We start from the raw sequence: 19,083 nt of genomic DNA on the forward strand, positions 1-19,083 counted from the left end.
GCAAGAAAGCAGCCAAATCCTGATCTGCGATGGTGCCGGGACATGGAGCCCGCCATTCCTTCCCCTCCCCCCAGCAATCCTCAACGCCCAGTTTACCCAGCAATTTGGGGGAAGCAGAAGTTTTATTTGCCCGTCTATTAACATATCAGTTACCATCAGCCACAGAAGGACAGCGTCCCTGCTCGTGTTTACAAAGTAAGCTGACCAGTTGCTTCCTTTGAAAAGAACAAAGATGATCTGGACAGGAATCATAGAAGTCATATCTGCACGTTATACGTGCCGATTCTACCCTTTCATCCTTAGCGCCAACCTAACTGGGAAAAACATCAGGCCCATTTACAACAGCGAGAGGGAGAAAGCTCCTCTGAAGATTCCTAAAACTGAGAAAATTATATTTTTGTAAGAACACTTTCTTGCAATGAACACAGACGATGTAGAAATCGCGGGGGGAAAATCCCATTTAGAAGGACTTGGGAGGAAGGAAATTTAGTCTTCAGAAAGGAAAATGGAGGAAAAGTAGAAAAGTCGTTCAGTCCTGATGGTTAAGGGTTTTTCTAGTATTTTTTCTGTATGTTTAAAATAGTTTGATTCCTAAAAAGTTAGGAATTCAAAGCCTTCAGTGTGGCCGAGAATTTGTCCTGTTTAAGTCATAGTCGAATGGAGAAAAAAGGAAATTAAAGAAAAGGAAGAAGCAGTGTAGCAGGGCAGAGCAAAATTAAACCCTAACGTGATTTATTGCATCCTTAGGTTTATTTCCCTCTTAATTTCTAACAGAATGTGGCAGTGGCTGTCACCTGATGTTTGCTTGCTTTTGTGTTTTGTTTTGTTTTTTTTGTCCTAATCCCCTTTTAAAAAATTATTGCATCAGTTGACTGCTAAATGATTACTTCAATTGTTGACAGAGTTTATTCCCAAGAATAGTAAAACCAGTTGCTTTTATTTGCATTGTTCTCCTCATTTATTAGGCATCTGGCACATTTTATTCCTTTTTTGTTATTTTGAGTTGTTCTTTTATCATTATCTGCTGGAAGCAGCATTAGCATGGGGCAGATAAGACCGGGATCCAGATGTGCATATCAAAGGATGGACGGCTACTTATTAAGAAAAACTTTTCTTTTTAAGCCGAGCTGCTGTTCAAAGGAATAATAAAGCCTACGGTGTTAGTGACAAACTGGTAATTCAATGCCTTGTCACCACCAGGCATTGGAATGGAAAAAAAAAGAGAGGTCAAAGAAATACGGTAAGGTCCACTTTTGAGAAAGCTGAAAATGCAGATCTAGTGTAAGAGTTCGTCTTCTACAGACTTGCGTATTTACACCCTGCTGAGTTTATTCACTGTTTTCTGGGGGGAAATGAATGAGCCCCGCACGGACTAGCTGCTGCGATGCAGGGTGAATTTGGAATTACCAAATCTATTTTTAGAAGCGTGAAGCGTGTTTGCCTGGCAAGCATCCCATTTCAGTGCCACAGGCTGAGCTTCCTCTGCATTTGAAAATGTGCTTAAAAACCCAGGATGCGCTTATACGGACCAGCCCTGGAATAGTCTGCAAAGGAAGTGTAGAGGTCTCGCTCACTGCTCTGCTCCTAAGGCTGGAGCACTCCCTTGCCGTCCAGTGTGCGCCTCCCTCGCAAAATTACGTAGCTCGCTGTTGTTAAAAATACTGTCAGTACGCAGTGTGCTTCCTTTACCTCAAGCTAAGAGACTTGTCGGTCTTTCCCCCTAGGAACACATACATCTGCCCCCGTCTTTCTGATTTTTACATAGTAATTCAGTGCGTGGATATACCGCCGTACACGTAACCATATCCCTCGTTGATAAGTTTCTTTCAGTTTTTCACTGCTGGAAACACCGCAGTAAGTACCTTGATAGGTCCACTTTGGGGCCGATCGCCTTCTCTTCTTGTGGGTCACTTTTGTTTTGTTTTCTCTGTTATCCAAAAAAGATTCCTTTCAGTAACTAGGCAATGTTATGTGCCTGTACACCTCAGCCAAAAGCAAATTAGAATTTAGAAAACTGTACCACATAAATAACTTCTGAGGGCCTCAGGCTTCGTTTTCATTCTTGGTTTCCTAGATTGAGTTTTACAGCTATTTTGGCCTCAACTTATTTTTTTACATGTATTCTTTTTCAAGTTAGCTATGGGAGGCTTAAATCCATTGTGAGGCTATTATTAAAGGATTTTTTTTAATTAGAGGATTTAAATATATATATTTTAAGCTTCCTTGTTTGTTAACTAAAGCAAACAATGCAGTAAAGAAACTTTGCCTGGGGCATAGACCTACTACATTAATTTAATCATAAAACAATTGTGGTATTGATTTTTTAAATGATAATGGTATAAATGCCACTGGCACGTACGTAGGTGTCTGTACTATGGCATTATTCAGAGTGGTAGAAGGAATAGAAATATCTAAATATCCACCACTAGAGGTTTCTTTTAAAAATTAAGGTAGATGTAGGGCCAGGGGTGTAGCTCAGTGGTGCTGCACCTGCCTGGCAAGCACAAGGTCCTGAGTTCGATCCCCTGTACTGAAAAATTAAGTAATTAATTAATTTAAAATTAAGGTGTATATAAAAAAGTTAAATACCATTTAAATGCATGAGATATTCTGACATCAAAAATGTTAAATGCTGGGCTAGGAATTTAGCTCAGTTGTTCCACTGGTGCAAGGTCCCAAGTTCCATCCCAGGTATCAAAAAAAAAAAAGAAAAATGTTGAACCCTGACTGAAAGGGCCAGTTGGAAAGCTACATGTGTGATATAGTCTAATGTGGCTGGTCAAGAGGTGATGGGCGGAGCGGAGAAGAATGAACTTACTGCTTCATTTTGTTTTGGATGTATTTATTTGTGTATTTATTTTTGAGACAGGGTCTCACTATACAGTTCAGTCCCTCCTTGAACTCACTATGTAGCCCAGCTGGCCTCCAGCTTGTGAAGATCCTCCTGCCTCAGCCTCCCCCAACCCAAAAGCTGGGATCACAGGTGTGCGCCACTTCACCTGGCTGTTTTGGTTTATTTTTTGGTGCTGAGACTGAACTCAAAGTCTCAAGCATGCTAAGTACGCGCTCTGTCATCCCCAACCCCGCATCCTTGTTAATTTAACTTTCATGGGTATATATGAGTTCAAAAGTTAAACAGAAAATGATTTCTTTCCCTCCCAGCCCTGTTTCTAGGACTGGGTCCTCCCCTGTCCCTGAAGTGCTCACTACTGCCATTTGTGTATTCATCTTCTGTCCTGGGCAGGTTGTAAGCATAGTCAAGAAAATGTATGTGGAGCCTGGCATGGTGGCGCACACCTATAATCCCAGCACTTGAGAGGCTGAGGCAGGAGGATCACTGTGCGTTCAAGACCAGCCTGGACTACACAGTGAGTTCCAGGTCAGTCTCAACTACATAGTGAGACCCTGTCTCAAAAAAAACCTAAAAAAAAGAAAGAAAATGTATGTGGGGTATGTGAGTGTGTGCGGTGTTCTCTATTTTGCTGTTCTCTCGTAATAGAGACAGTGCTTTCTCCACAGCCATGTCAGTGACTAGACCCGAGCAGGACTGTTTGCGTTGAGAAGGGCTTGGTCGGAGGCAGCGCAGCAGTTTGGAGGCATCTCCACGATGACCTCAGATGCCCACAGATCGGGTTAATGGCAGGACCAGGAGAGGATCCTGGTCTCTCCAACCTGTCCGTCCCATGTCCGAGCCCCCGTCACACACACACACACACTGGTTGTGTGGCTTCCAGGATTTTCACCTCACTCAGCCTCGGTGTCCCTGTCTGTGCAGTGGAGACAGTCCCAGCCTCCTGCCTCCCAGTTGTCACTGCAGACAGGAGCGGCTCTTCCTGTCCCACCCTCGCTTGTCCCAACTACAGTAGGATGGAGGGAGATGAAACCCACAGGCCTGGAAACTTGATCTGGAGCCTCTGATCTCACTTTCCAGCTGTGAGCTTGCATACTGCTTGCTGCTTAAGCCCAGCTGGTGGCCCAGGCCTGTAACCCCAGCACTCTTGAGAGGCTGAGGCAGGATGGTCGTTAGTTCAAACCCAGCCTGGCAAAATAGAATTTTTTAAAAGGCGGAAAAGGACTGGTGCAATGGCTCTGGTTGTCTGAGTTCAATCCCTAATGCCACACACACATCAATGCTAGCTCAGCTTGGAGCTGTACCGCATTCATTTGATTTTCTCCCCATAGTTTTCTTTCTGAAACATTTCTTTTTCTCCTCCAGCTGATGTGTCTCCTTCTACTGTCCTTTCAGCAGAGTCCGCCAGGTCCTCTGGCAGTGGCTTGTGCGGATTTTATCAAGTGTCACCGCACACTGAGTTTGTAACCTGGGAGACCAGAGACTCACGGGCTCGCATCCCCAGCCCCGTCCTTCCCTGACTTTTCATCAGCTGCAGCCAGACAGCAAGCCTTTCTTTCCCTCCCGAAGCCTGTCAGCTCTTCCCTGTAGAAAGCCACCTGGCTGTGCTCGCCTCGCCCTCCCTGGTCACCTGGGACGTGTCTCAAGCCTGCAGCTCCTCCAGCAGAGCTCCGGGGCCTGGCAGGAAAGACCTCAGGGTGCCACTGGGGTGCAAGGCACGGCCCGTAGCTCTGAGGACATCCAGGCTGTGCCTCTTATCACCAGGGTCCTGTGGCGCACAGTGGACGGCATGAAAGCCTGGAATGTTCTGTGTCTGGAGCAACACTTCCCTGGCAGCCAGGACGGACCCTTGGGGATGGGCCGGAAAGGGCGGCCGCCCAGTGCTAGAAGACGGCGCTCTTGGCCTTAAGTTTTCCCTGCACACGTCTGTGTGGTGCATGTGGGGACCTGGAGCTTGGGCCATCCAGGCCTCGCCTGGCCCCTCGGCCAAGCTGGAGGGTCACAGCAGTACATGTGAGAGTGCAGAGGTGACACCGTGTCCCCGGGTGAGGCTCCTCCTGCTGCGGAGAAGCCTGGTCCTAGCTACAACAGTCCCAGGAACCGTCCTGCCTGGGAGATCCCTCTCTCCCTAGGTTTGGCCAGTGCCAGGGGCTGGGGCTGAGGGGTCTCCCTGAACGTACTGGGGCTCCTGGATTTCAATCCTAAGACTCGGAGGAAGCCAGTCACACCTGGCAAAGTCTTACAAACTCGGGTTTTCTGTGGAGCCCCGTTTGCCCCTGTTCAATCGAGTATCCCTGGACGGCATGGACTCCTCTGGGTCGCCTCGATGACGCGGGGTCCTTCCCAGGGGGACACCCCCGAGCTGGGCTCACAGCCCCCACCCATGTTACCCAGGCGTCTTCCACACGCGGGTGTGGGGAACACTTCCCACCTTTGCTTTACTTCTCTGACTCCCCTTGGAGTACAGATCACCCAGGCACCGCCTCCCCAAGCGGCCGCAGGAGTGTTGTCGGCAGAGCACTGACAGTGCTCTTTACTGAGGTTTCAGAAGAAGCTTGGGGACCGTTTGGGGAGCAGGGTTGTGGAAAACGGAAGCAGGGGAGGAGTGCGGAGATGGTGGCAGCTGGCTGCGTGGTCCTGCAGTGGTCGCACGGACTAAGGAGATGCCACGGGCCTCGTATCTAGGGGCTGGATTCAGGGTTAGGCCACACCCAGCGAAGTGTCGGGCTGTTCGGTGTCTCTGTAGCGTTTCCTGTTCCCATGATAATGACTGGTACCATCCCCCCTGTCCAGCCTCTCCAGAACAGACCTGCGCGGCCTTTGGGACAAATTTCTTCTCAGCACTCAGTCCCATGGTGCCTGCCCCAAGTCCCTAAAAAGCAGGGCGGAATATCAGGAAGAGGGGACTGGGTGTAAGGACACCCAGAGAAGGGGCTTCAGGCAGAGCGAGCACCAGCTGACTCTACTGGGTTTTGGTTTTTCCGTCTGTAAAATAATTGGGCTGATCACACGATAGTTCTGCCTTTCTTTAACTCCATAGGGGTGACTTTCTTACGTGAATGTATGTTGAGATTCCAAAAGTATGAGAGGTCAGGTTATTGTGTTAGTCTTCTGTTGTTGTGACAGAATTACTGAGATAGCCAACCCAGAAGGAGGAAAGTTTATTTGGGGTCGAAGTTTCAGAGAGCCCAGGAGAAGCAGCACACCATGCTGGAGGTGAGCGGCAGAAAGGCCTGTTCACCACATGGGGGGCTGGTGCCCCAGTGTGCCCTGCAAGGGAACACCGCAGACCTCTCAGCTGTACCCCAGCTCCTAAGGATTTCACCTTCGCCCCACACTGCCATGGCCTGGGAACCAAGCCTTCAACACAAGGCTTTCAGGGACTCTCCAGGTCCAGACTATAGATAGCAGCATTGGGTGGTTCCATAGTTTCTGCGGTCTCCTAATGATAGATGAGCGACTTGACGATATTTTCCAAAATTAACCAAACATATTTGACCCTTGACCCAGCTTTTCTGTCTAGGAATCCATCCGGCAGATAGTCTTACAGGTGTGAAAAAGAAAGTATTTATTCACAAGAGCAAGGTCCCGAGTTCGATCCCCAGTACCACAAAATGCAAATAATTAAAAAATAAAGTATGTAACAAGGTACAACTGGCAGTCATATGGTGTCATTGAATACATGGTGAATTTGTAAATATTTCAGGGCAGCAGAAAACTATTTGAAAAGATAGTCGATGTGTTTAAGATATAAATATTCTTTTAACTTTATGAGAAATAACATTTCATAATCAAATAGTAGAATAACAATAGTGAATACACTGTGTATCATTTATTTATCTTCAGAGCAGTTACTCAGAGTACAAGACATAAACCAGAAAGATTCTTACCAAAAAAACACACAAAGCGATAATAACAAATCTTTCACTAGTAGTTAAGCAGCAGCTTGGAGCCTTCCGGGGTGACTTGCGCTCCCCGCTCCCTCAGGGGCCTCATCTACGGAATGGACCCAGTGTCACACCCTCGGGTTACAGTGGAAGTTAAACATTAGAGCTCGATAAATAGTAGTTGCTCCTGTGCTGACCGGTAATGATCACCATTACATTTACTCTTTCTTTTATCTTTGCACTGGATAAAGCGTATCTGGCCGTTTCTCAGTGGGTTGCAGAATCCTGAAGTGAGGAAATCGCTGTTACACCGCTGCCTCTGAAAGTTTGAGTGGGTCTAGCGCGTCACGTGTCAGTTAACAGGCTCTGGGTTTTGAGCAGCCGTGGCGTCTACCTCCGCGTTTCCTGAGGGGTCGAATGACCTCCAGATTTCATTTAAGTTTTCTATTATTCGCTTCTGAAAGGGACAATGGGGCTCTTGTTTGAACAGCTTTGGTGAGTCCAAAGGAAAAATTGGTCATTATGAGACGCACAAAAGATTCACTTTCCATACATTAGGTTGTCAGTTGCTTTCTTAATGCAAAGTTGGCCATGAGTATGGACCGTGGGGGAGAGAAGATTATTTTGTGTCGGCAGGGAGATGTTAATAATTAACAGGAATAAATGAGATTTCATCTCACATCTTTGCAAAGATAAAGATTGTGCAAGTAGGAGATCCTGCGGGGTTTTCAGTCCTCCCTTTCTGCTGGCCCTTAGCCATCACCCGGCTCCGTGCGTGTTGAGTCAACAGACAGAACTGAGGGAGAAACACAGAGAGAGGAGGGTCTAAAATCTTAGCTCCTCCTGTCCCCGCAGAACAAAACCTACACAATAAAATGAAAACCCCGTAGTTTAAAACTGAGATGTCCAGTAGGGAACAGTTCTGTCATAGGCTCAAATACATTATCAGCTTTATTAACCTTTATATCAAAAGGAGCTACACATCAAAAGTTGTGGCTTTATAATTCTATTAAAAAAGTAAAAGAGGGCCTGGGATTTAGCTCAGTGGCACAGTCCCTGCCTCGCAAGCGCGAGGTCCTAAGTTTGATCCCCGGAACCAATAAAGAAACAAAATAAAAGAACGGGAAAAAAAGTGACAGATTGCTGTCTCTGCAAGAGAATGTTCAAATTAATCCACTTTGAATAGTGAGATTAAAATTCTATCAATAAAGTGAAAGTTTAGTGATCAATCTTAAAAATGAAAACTACAAAAATAACCTTACTTTGTTATTTTTTAGCAAGCAAAAGGACAAAATGACAGATCAGAGTACAGGCTAAGGACATTGTTAAGAATGAACAAAGTGCTGTTTGTTCTTTTGTTGAGGGGGCTGGCCAACTTTCCCAGCAAAATCAGATATTCTTTATTTTATAGTTGACTTTGCATTGGAGCCTAAATAATGTCAATTTTGTAAAAAGTCATATTTTTAAAAAATGAGATCTTACTTTTCCCAAGGGACTCATAATCTTTGCATGTTGAAATTATGTTTTCTCTCCTCTGTTTTAACTATATCATAGAAAGATACATAAAAATGTAGACAGAGTAACTTGTATCAATATTTTAAAAAGAACTTAAATTTAACCCAGGTGTGGTAGCATACCTCTGTGATCCCACCACTCTAAGAGGCTGAGGCAGGAGGATCTCAAATTGAAATCTAGCCTGGGCAATTCAACAACTTGGTAAGACCTTGTCTCAAAACTTTCAAAACACGTGGGGTGTGGTGGTGCTCACCTGTAATCCCAGCATTCAGGAGGCTGAGACAGGAGGATCACTGTGAGTTTCAGACCAGCCTGGACTATATAGTGAGTCCAGGTCAGTCTTAACTATATAGTGAGACCCTGTTTCCCAACAAAAACAAAAACAAAAACTTTTAAAAACAGCTAAGGATATAGCTCAATGTGAAGGTCTTGTGTCCAATTCCTAGCATAACATATACCAATCAAAATACCTTTTTTAAGTTTGCCAGAATTCTTCAGCTATTTCTGAAAACTTGTAGACAGATCATGTTTTTCTTTACGTTTTGCTTTTTGGACTTTGACTATGACCATAATTCACACACAATGCAGCGTGTTGTGGCACACACCTGTAATCCCAGCACTCAGGAAACCGAGGCAGGAGGATTACAAATTCAAGGCCAGCCTGTGCTAGCCATCGAAATCCTGTCACAAAAAAGCAAAAGCAAAATTTAACAACCTCTTTTAAGTTTCAGAAACCAGAAACGGGGAAAATAACAACTTGGGGAAGAAAAAGAGGGAGGTGGATTCCTAGGACCCAGAATGGATCTGAAAAGAAAATTAGAGCCTACAGAGAAAGTGAAGACTAAGACCATGGTGCGGAGGCAGAAAGAGGCAATCTGTATTCTGGCACAAGGTGAGGAAAAGGAAGATCAGATCTACAGAGACACAGAAAAAGCAGGCGACTCCAGGGACCCTCAGGGAGCAGCGCACCAGGGGAACAGAGCCCTGCAGCCCTGTGCACTACGGTAGCTGGTGAGGGACTCCAGTCCCAGCCTCGGCTGTGCCCGGAGAGGGCGTTGGTTGGATGCCATTTAGGGAGAGCCCAACTCAACCCGGGACTCAGAGCAGCCCAGGGCTGGCTTCATCTCAGGGCTTCCAGGGTTCAGCTCCCCCAGTGACCGGGTGAGGGACAACCACGGGACACATCCAGGGTCAGGGAGCCGTGGTCGGCCGGCAAGAGACACCCAGGGCGTTGTAGGCCGAACGGCTCGGCCCGACACAGGGCCAGAGCCAGGATCCGCCCGAGCCTCTGTGGAATCGAAACACCCGGACCTGGCGCCCTGCCCCGATGCTGCCGCACGCTCGTGGGGGCATCCAGCAGGCGCCTGCGCTCCGACTGCCTCCCTGTCTACCAGCGAGAGCGCAGTTGTGGCCTCGGTGGACGCTGCCACAGAGCTGTAGACCCCAGAAGATGACCACGGCTTGAAGTCACAACTAGTTTTTGGCTTTGCTTTGGGACTTTTATAACATTTTTGTTCTATGGCTTTTGTTTGTTTCATTGCTTTTCTGTTTGTTTTTGTGACGCGAACACTGTTTTTAGGGTTTCTGTTTTCTCCCTCTTTCCTTCCCTCCTGTCTTCTTTACCAGCTTCCCGGGGCTTGGGTAATCTTCCTTTGTGCTTGGCCTTGCTTCTCATCTCTTTCCTTCTTTCATTTCTGTATTTTTTTTCTCTTCTCCCTTTTAAATCTTGCCCTGTACAGCCGGCCATGGTGGCGCCCGCCTGTAATCCCAGCACTCGGGAGGCTGAGGCAGGAAGATCGATGGGAGTTCGACACCAGCCTGGGCTATATAGCGAGTTCCAGGTCAGTCTCAACTATGTAGTGAGACCTTGTTGCAAACAAACAAACAAACAAACAAAGAGTATAGTAGCACAATTTATAACAGCCAAATCATGGAAACAGCCCATATGCCCATCAACAGATGAATGGATAAAAACTGTGGTATTCGTATACAGTGGAGTAGTACCCTGCCATAAAGAAGACCTGAGCCATTCGTAGGAAAATGGATGCACCTCAAGACCGTAATCTTTATGTTTGTTTGTTTGTTTGTTTTTGAGACAGGGTCTCACTATGTAGTTGAGACTGACCTGGAACTCACTGTGTAGCCCAGGCTGGTCTTGAACTCACAGGGATCCTCCTGCCTCAGCCTCCCGAGTGCTGGGATGACAGGCGTGCACCACCACGCCCAGCAGACCATAATCTTAAGTGAAATAAATCGGACACACAAGTTTAAATATTGCACTGTTTCTCTAGTGTGAGAAACGCTAAGGGTAGATGAGGAGCGTGATGGAGGACCGATCTTGGGGAGTAGGGAGAACGTGTTCAAATGGGAAAGGGGAAGGGAAGGGAAGGAAAAAAGGGAAGCAAGCTTTTGTAAACAGGGAGGGCTGAAGTGGGGAGGGGACTTTGAGAAAAAAGAATCAAGATATATTACAGGTACAGAGTCCCCAGGGTGCGTGTGACCCGTATGTATGACAGACAGGTGCTAATAAAAACCTCAAGTTCAAAGAAGGAGGGAGGGGACGTAGCTCCGCGACACAGCGCCTGGCAAGTGCAGGGTCTCCAGTTCCATCCCCCGTACCCCTTCTCCGCCCCCTAAAAAAGAGACAAGAGCTTGGAGAGATTAGAAGAAAAAACAAAACAAAATCTGCCAGCGCCGTAGTAGCACACGGGAGGTCCCTGGTGCACACTGGAAAAAGTCTGGATCCGGAAAGGTGTCAAGGTAACAAGGTCTGAAGGAAGGAGAGCAAATATAATTAGATAGGTTGGGCATCACTGAAATACATTGGAGTCACTTCAGGGGAGCAAGTCAGCAAGTCGCCCCCTTGTTTCTCCCCTACCCCCGCCCAGTACTCACCCCGCCCCTCCCCCAGGGGAACAAACCCGAAACGCAGCCCAAAGAGAGGAGGGTGCTTTGTGTGACCTGAAGGTCATTATCGAGTCGTACCGCCTTCATCCCGGCCGGTCCAATCACGGGTCAACTGTTTTAATCGCCTTGGAAATGTCAGCTTTTTTTCAATTTACTTATTTTACCATGATTCAAATAAGGTGCAAAAATTGCAGTGTTAACGTTCCATTTTCTTTGAACGTATCCGTTCTCTCCTTCTCTCTCTCTCGCAACATCTGTTGGAGAAAAAACATCACTGCCGTCTTTGTTGATTTTTTTCTTCCTTCAATTGCGAATTGTTTCACACAGCCAGATTCTCCTCTTTAAGTGGATTTTCTTACTATCAGAGGGACTCCTTAAGATCACTTTTTCTTTCTTTTCTTCTCTCTCTCTTTTTTTTTTTTTTTTTTTTGGAGACAAGGTCTTGCTATGTAGTTCAGGCCGGTTTCAGCTCACTAAGTCCAGGCTGGCCTCAAACTTGTAGCGATTTTCCTGCCTCAGCCTCCCGAGTGCTGGGCTCACAGGTATGCACTGTCATGCTCAGCTCCTGCACTCTGTGAGCTCTGTATTTTACTCCCTTTGTGGTCACATGGGCCGCTGCACTGCTTTATGAGTCCAGAGGGAGGGCCCACTGAGGCAGGCAGGGATGTGGAGTGGGCTGTCCTCCTGCTCTGCTGAGCCCATGGGAGGACCCGGGCGCTCACTGCCCGGCCGCCAGGCGTGACGCTGCTGCCAGCACCAGAAGTGCTGTTGCCCGATGCTGCTGCCCCATCCCCAGGGCTGGCACGCATACAAAGTCTCAGCCCCTTTGTTGCAAGCTAGGACAGCTGTGAAGGGCAGATGTCCCGGGCTCCAGAGCGCAGCAAGGCTTCTGCAAAGACACGGAGTGGACTCAGCCCTGCGCCGTGCATCAGCTCCTCATGCCATCTTCTACCTGGGAGTCTCTCTCTCTGGAAAACTCGACCTATGACAGGGACCATCTTATGCTGAAGGAGGATTTTCATTTTACGGTGTTTTTTTCCCTCTTGTCAAGTACACTCCCCAATGTGAAGGTTTGATACATAAGTAAGTCGCCTTCTTAGTCCAACATAGTGGTAATGCAATGATCCAAGCACTCTGGGAGGCTGAGGCAGGAGGATCAAAAGTTCGAGCCCAGCCTTGGAACTTTACAAGACTCTATCTCAAAAATAAATAAAAAGGGAGCTGGGGATTAACTCAGTGTGCGGCCCCTTGGTTCAATCTCTGGTACCAAAAAAGAAAAAATCTCCTTATTCTATCCCAACTAGGATAAGAATTTGGAAGAACAGTCACCAAAATATTCATTACAGTTGTGTGTGGAAGGTAACGTGCTGCTCTGTCTTGGTGCAGTCTGCAGACAGGTGTGAGGTATTGATTTGCGTTTCCCTGGTGGTGGGTGATGCTGGACGGGTCTCAGAGACCTGTGAAATGGTTAGTCGTGGATCTTCTTCCAGCCCTGCGATCCCTGACATTGTTCTCAGGTGTTTTGTTTTGCTTGCTATTGAATTGTATGACTTCTTTATGTCTTTTAAATACTCACCCTTTATCAGACATAGTTTATATATATACATTTTTTTTTTTTTTTGAGACAAGGTTTGACTATGTAGTCCAGGCCAGCTTTGAGCTCAGTATACAGCTCAGGCTGGCCTTGATCTCTTAGGCTTCCTCTGCCTCAGCCTCCCAAGTGCCTGGCTTCTGCCTTTCGGTTTCCTTTTTTTTTTTTTTCTTCGTATGGAGGATGGAACTCAGGACCTTGTGCTTACAAGGCAGGCGTGGCACCACTGAGCTAAATCCCCAGCCCTGGCTGCCTTTTTATTTCATTGATTTTTTTTCCTTTGCTGTACAGAAATTCTGTGTGTGAATGTTTGTGTGTGTGTGTGTGTGTGTGCTGAAGACTGATCTCAAGGCCTCCCTCATGGTAGGCAGGTACTCTGCCACTGAACTAAACCCCCAGCTGCATAGAAATCTCTTAGTCTAATGTGTTCCAACTTGTCTAATTTTATTTTTGTTTGAAACATCGGCTTGGTGTTTGTAACTTTGTTCGATAGTCAAACAAAAACTCCTAGTTGAGAAAGCCTGTATGGTGAAAAGTGAGTTAGTTACGAGTCTTGTCTCGCTGCAGAGACAAAGGGTGACACTACAGCCTAAGTGCTGTGTCCCCCAGACAACATACTGTTCTTGTGTTAGTGTGTTAAAACATCTGTCACTGTGATTTTTTTCCTTTATTTGCATAAAATATCATAACTGTGGCTCCAAAGAAAGTTAGTGATGCCTGTAGTAAAGTGAAGAGGAAAACTATGAGACTGTGGTAAAGTTGAAGAAAGAAATCATTGCGACTTTTGGTAAAGGCCTGGAAAAATTAATTTATGAGGGTAATTTCCGGGGCTCATAAGCAATTATTTGGTTTTCCGTGACTTCTTACAAGAAAAATATGTTCAGTTCTTGAAATTTTCAGTGCTTAAACACAAATCTGGAACAAACTGAGTCCAGCAACCGAAGAAAGTATCGCAGCATTCATTTAATTTTCCTTGATGGCTATTATTAAAGGTGTTGTTTCCCCAGTTTCTCTCTCAGTGAGTCTGCTATTTGTGTACAGGAATGCTGTTGATTTTTGAGTGTTGATTTTGTATCCTGCTACACTGCCAAATTTACTTATTAATTTTAGGAGACCTCTGGTGAAGTTTTCAGGATCTTCTATGTAGAGTACCGTGTCATCAGCAAATAAGGATAATTCACCTTCTTCCTTTTCTATCCTTACTACTTTTGTTTCTTTCTCTTGTCTAATTGCTTTGTCTTATGTTTCCAGAACTTTATTGTACAGGAGTGGTGACAGTGGGTGTCTTTTTCTTGTTCCTGATCACAGAGAGCTTTAGTTTTTGGTCGTTTAGTATGACGGTGGCTGTAGGCTTGTCATAGAGGGCTTTTATTACATTGAGTTAAGTATCTTCTATTCCAATTTTCTATAGGTTTGTTTTTTTTTTAAATCACGAATGTATGTTGGACTCTGTCAAATGCTTTTTCTGTGTCTGTTGAGTTGACTGTGTGGCTTTTGTTCTTGGTTCTGTCAATGTGGTGATTTCTGTTATTGATTTGTGTGTGTTGAACCATCCCTGCATCCCTGGGATGAATCCTATTTGGTCATGGTGTATAATCTTTTCGGTGATTTGCTGCATTGTCAGTATCATGTGGGGGAGGGAGGACCGGGGATCGAACTTGCGCTTGAGAAGCAGGCGGTGGAACCACTGAGCCAAGTCCCTGCTCCTGTGTGTCAGTGTCTTATTGAGGACTTTTCCGTGTATGTTTATTAAGGAGACTGGCCTGTAGCTTTCATTTTTGTTTACACCCTTCCCTGATTTGGGCGTCACGGTAATGCTAGCTTCCAGGAGTGAGTCTGAAAGTACTGCTTCCCTTTTGACTCCATTGAAGAGTCTGAGGAGTGTTGACATTAAACCTGTGAAATTCTTGTAGGATTCATCGGTGAGCTTGTCAGGACCTGGCTTTTTCTTTGGTGGTAGGTTTTTTTATTGCTTCTTCAATTTCACTGACTGATGGATTATTTAGGAATTTTTTATCTTCTTGATTCAGCTTTGGAGTAGGTATGTATGTATATAGGAATCCATTTTTTCTAAGTTTTCCATCTTATTGGAGTATAGGTTTTCAAAGTAGAAATCCCTTCTGGATTTCTGCGGGGTCTGTTTATTTCACCCTTTTCATACCTAATTGCATGGATTTGAGTCTTTTCTTTCTTTGTTCTGGTCAAGTTGGCTAAGGTTTTTTTTTTTTTTTTTTTTTTTTTAGACAGGGACTCACTATATAGTTGAGACTGACTGGAACTCACTATGTAGCTGAGGCTGGTCTTGAACTCACAGAGATCCTTTTGCCTCAGCCTCCCAAGTGCTGGGATTGCAGGTGTGTGCCACCAAGCCTGGGTTGTCTATTTAATTTTTCAAAGAACTAACTCTCTGATTCATTGATTCTTTGTACTGTTTTCTTAGTCTCTACTGTATTAATTTCTACTCTGATCTTTATAATTTTTTCTCTTATACAGGCTTTGGGTTAACTTGCTCTTATTTTTTTCCTAGAACCTTGGAAGTATAAGATTTATAGTTATTAAACAAAATTTAATACAAATTAGAAAATTATATACTGTAAGTATCCACTCCATACAGTGATTTTACCCTACAGGAGAAAATTTATTTTTTATTTTTATTTATTTATAATTATTATTTTTTGGTTTTTTGAGACAGGGTCTCACTATGTAGTTGAGTCTGACCTGGAACTCACTGTGTAGCCCAGGCTGGTGTCAAACTCCCATCGATCTTCCTGCCTCAGCCTCCCGAGTGCTGGGATTACAGCCGGCCACCCGGCTGTACAGGGCAAGATTTAAAAGGGAGAAGAGAAAAAAATACAGAAATGAAAGAAGGAAAGAGATGAGAAGCAAGGCCAAGCACAAAGGAAGATTACCCAAGACCCAGGAAGCTGGTGAAGAAGACAGGAGGGAAGGAAAGAGGGAGAAAACAGAAACCCTAAAAACAGTGTTCGTGTCACAAAAACAAACAGAAAAGCAATGAAACAAACAAAAGCCATAGAACAAAAATGTTATAAAAGTCCCAAAGCAAAGCCAAAAACTGGTTGTGACTTCAAGCCGTGGTCATCTTCTGGGGTCTACAGCTCTGTGGCAGCGTCCACCGAGGCCACAACTGCGCTCTCGCTGGTAGACAGGGAGGCAGTCGGAGCGCAGGCGCCTGCTGGATGCCCCCACGAGCGTGCGGCAGCATCGGGGCAGGGCGCCAGGTCCGGGTGTTTCGATTCCACAGAGGCTCGGGCGGATCCTGGCTCTGGCCCTGTGTCGGGCCGAGCCGTTCGGCCTACAACGCCCTGGGTGTCTCTTGCCGGCCGACCACGGCTCCCTGACCCTGGATGTGTCCCGTGGTTGTCCCTCACCCGGTCACTGGGGGAGCTGAACCCTGGAAGCCCTGAGATGAAGCCAGCCCTGGGCTGCTCTGAGTCCCGGGTTGAGTTGGGCTCTCCCTAAATGGCATCCAACCAACGCCCTCTCCGGGCACAGCCGAGGCTGGGACTGGAGTCCCTCACCAGCTACCGTAGTGCACAGGGCTGCAGGGCTCTGTTCCCCTGGTGCGCTGCTCCCTGAGGGTCCCTGGAGTCGCCTGCTTTTTCTGTGTCTCTGTAGATCTGATCTTCCTTTTCCTCACCTTGTGCCAGAATACAGATTGCCTCTTTCTGCCTCTGCACCATGGTCTGAGTCTTCACTTTCTCTGTAGGCTCTAATTTTCTTTTCAGATCCATTCTGGGTTCCAGGAATCCACCTCTTTCCTCCTTTCTTCCCCATTTTGTTATTTTCCAGCATCTGGATTCCTAATGTCAGAGAGGCTGATTTGTTGCTGCCTTCCACTCCACCATCTGGAAATCTTCTTTAATTCTTGTATCAATGATTTATAGTTTTGCATTTACAGAATTTTCACCTTGGCGTTTTATGCTTTCTTTCTTTTTTTTTTTTTTACCAAGGATCGAACTTGAGACCTTGCACTTGCGAAGCAGGCTGCAGGAGCACTGAGCTAAATCCCCAGCCCTATTTTATGCCTTTTGATGCTATGTGACTGGGGTTTTTCTTTTGTTATTTTTGAGACAGAGTTTTGCTCTTTGCTCAAGCTGGCCTTGAACTCATTATAGCCCAGGCTGGCCTCAAACTCACAGAGATCCTGCCCCAGCCTTCCAAGTGCTGGGATTAGAGGCGTGCATCACCATTCCTGGCTATTTTCTTAATTTTTTGAGGGGAGAATAGTTCATTGTACATAGAAACACAGCTAATTTTTTATTGATTTTGTATCCTGTAACTTTATTGAATTCATTTATTAATTCTAATAGGTTTTGTTTTTTGTTTTTGGTGGAATCTTTTGGATTCTCTGAGTAGAAGATCATGACAGACGAGAATCAGTTTTACTTCTTTTGATGTAAGTTAAATGACTTTTATTTATTTTCACCTAAACACTCTGGTTAGGACTTTCAATACCATGTTAAATAGGGTTGGTGATGGTAGGAATCCTCTTCTTTTCTTTTCTTTTTTTTTCAGCTTTAATTGAGTTTATTGGTACATTTTAGGGATACAGTACAGTTACATTCATTGTTGGGATCTTGTACCTCTACAAGGGAATTCTTTTCTTATCTTGATCGTAGATTAAAAAGAAAACAAAAACTTTTCAGTTTTCTGCCATTGAGTATGATGTTGGCTGTGGGCTTGTCTTATTTGACTTTTATTACGTTGAGATCTTTTCTTTCTGCACCTAATTTGTTGAAAGCTTTCATTATAAAAGGACGTTGAAATGTTTGTCACATACATTTTCTGAATCTATTGAGATCGTATGAATTTATCCTTAATTCTATTAAGATAATGATGATCACATTGCTTTTTTTTTTGAGGGGGTTAATGGCAATATGTCTTTTATTGTAATACTTTTGTTTTTTCACATTTATTGCTTTATGTGTTTTGAATCATCCTTACTCCCAGGCATAATTCCCATTTGATCATGGTGTATAAGTCTTCTTTTATGTGCTGTTGCATTCAATTTGTTGGTATTGTGTTGGGGATTTTTCCTTATCTATTCATCAAGGATATTGACCTACAATTTTCTTGCAATCTCATTGTCTGGCCTTGATATCAGGATAATGTTGGCCTCATAAAATGCATTTGGAGGTCTTCCCCTTCCGATTTAGTACAAAAGCTCAAGGACTAGTATTCTTTATAGTTGAACAAAAATCACCAATGGTGCTATCTTCCGTGTTGCTCTTGGTTCTGGGGATTGAACCCTGGGCCTCACTCAGGCTAAGCATGGGCTGGACCACTGAGCAACACCGCCAGCCTGGGAGAAGGTTTCTGATTACTGAGGCAATCTCTTTTTTTGTAGTATCGAGCATCGAACTCAGGACCTTGCACTTGCAAGGCAGGTGCAGTGCCGCTGAGCTAAATCCCCAGCCCTAATGCAGTCTCTTTAATAGGTAAAGGTCTTCTTGGATTCTCTGTTTCATTGTGATGCCATGACTAGAAAGATATCACTCTTAAAATATCCGCCACCACACAGTCCTTTGAGGACACTGCATGCCACACTGAAGCGCCCCCTAAGCCGCCCCCTGATGCCATTACTGTTTGGTGATAACTAATGGATGGTGTGTACTCCCTGGCCTATGATGATAAACAGCAGCTGTCAGCATTATTATTTTATGGTGCTTTGTTTTGTTTTGGTTTTTTGGTGTTTTTGAGACAGGGTCTCACTATGTAGTTGAGATGGACCTGGAACTCACTTATGTAGCCCAGGCTGGTCTCGAACTCACAGCGATCCTCCTGCCTCAGCCTCCCTAGTACTGGGATTACAGGCGTGCACCCCCATGCCCAGCTTATTTTATGGTACTTTATATATTACTGTACAGACAAATTAAGGTTGCTAAGTGCAAATGTGTGTGAGCATGTATATAATTTATTTCACATCCAACTGTTGCTAAATTGCTCAGGCTGGCCTCAAACTTGTGATCTTCTTGCCTCAGCTTCCCAAAGTAGCCAATATTAGGCATGTGCTACCACAGCTGGCTAGATTTTCATTTTTTTAAATTTTTAAAATGTATTCTATTTATTTCGGTTTCTTTCGTCAGGGTCTTGCTGTCACTATTTATTCCAGGCAGGCCTTGAACTGGAGAGAATCCTCCTGCCTCAGCCTCCTGAGTGCTGGGATTATAAGTGTGTGCCAAAATGCCTGGCTTGTCTAAATTAATTCTGAAAAATTCACACAGTTCAAAATCAACAGGTACACAGGCACTGAGGAGAATGCCCACCAGACCCTCAGAAATGCCAGTCTATTTTATTTATTTGTTTGTTTG

This window comes from Fukomys damarensis, unplaced genomic scaffold (assembly GCF_012274545.1).
Source record: "Fukomys damarensis isolate Sample0158 unplaced genomic scaffold, DMR_v1.0_HiC HiC_scaffold_22, whole genome shotgun sequence".
NCBI lineage: Eukaryota > Metazoa > Chordata > Mammalia > Rodentia > Bathyergidae > Fukomys > Fukomys damarensis.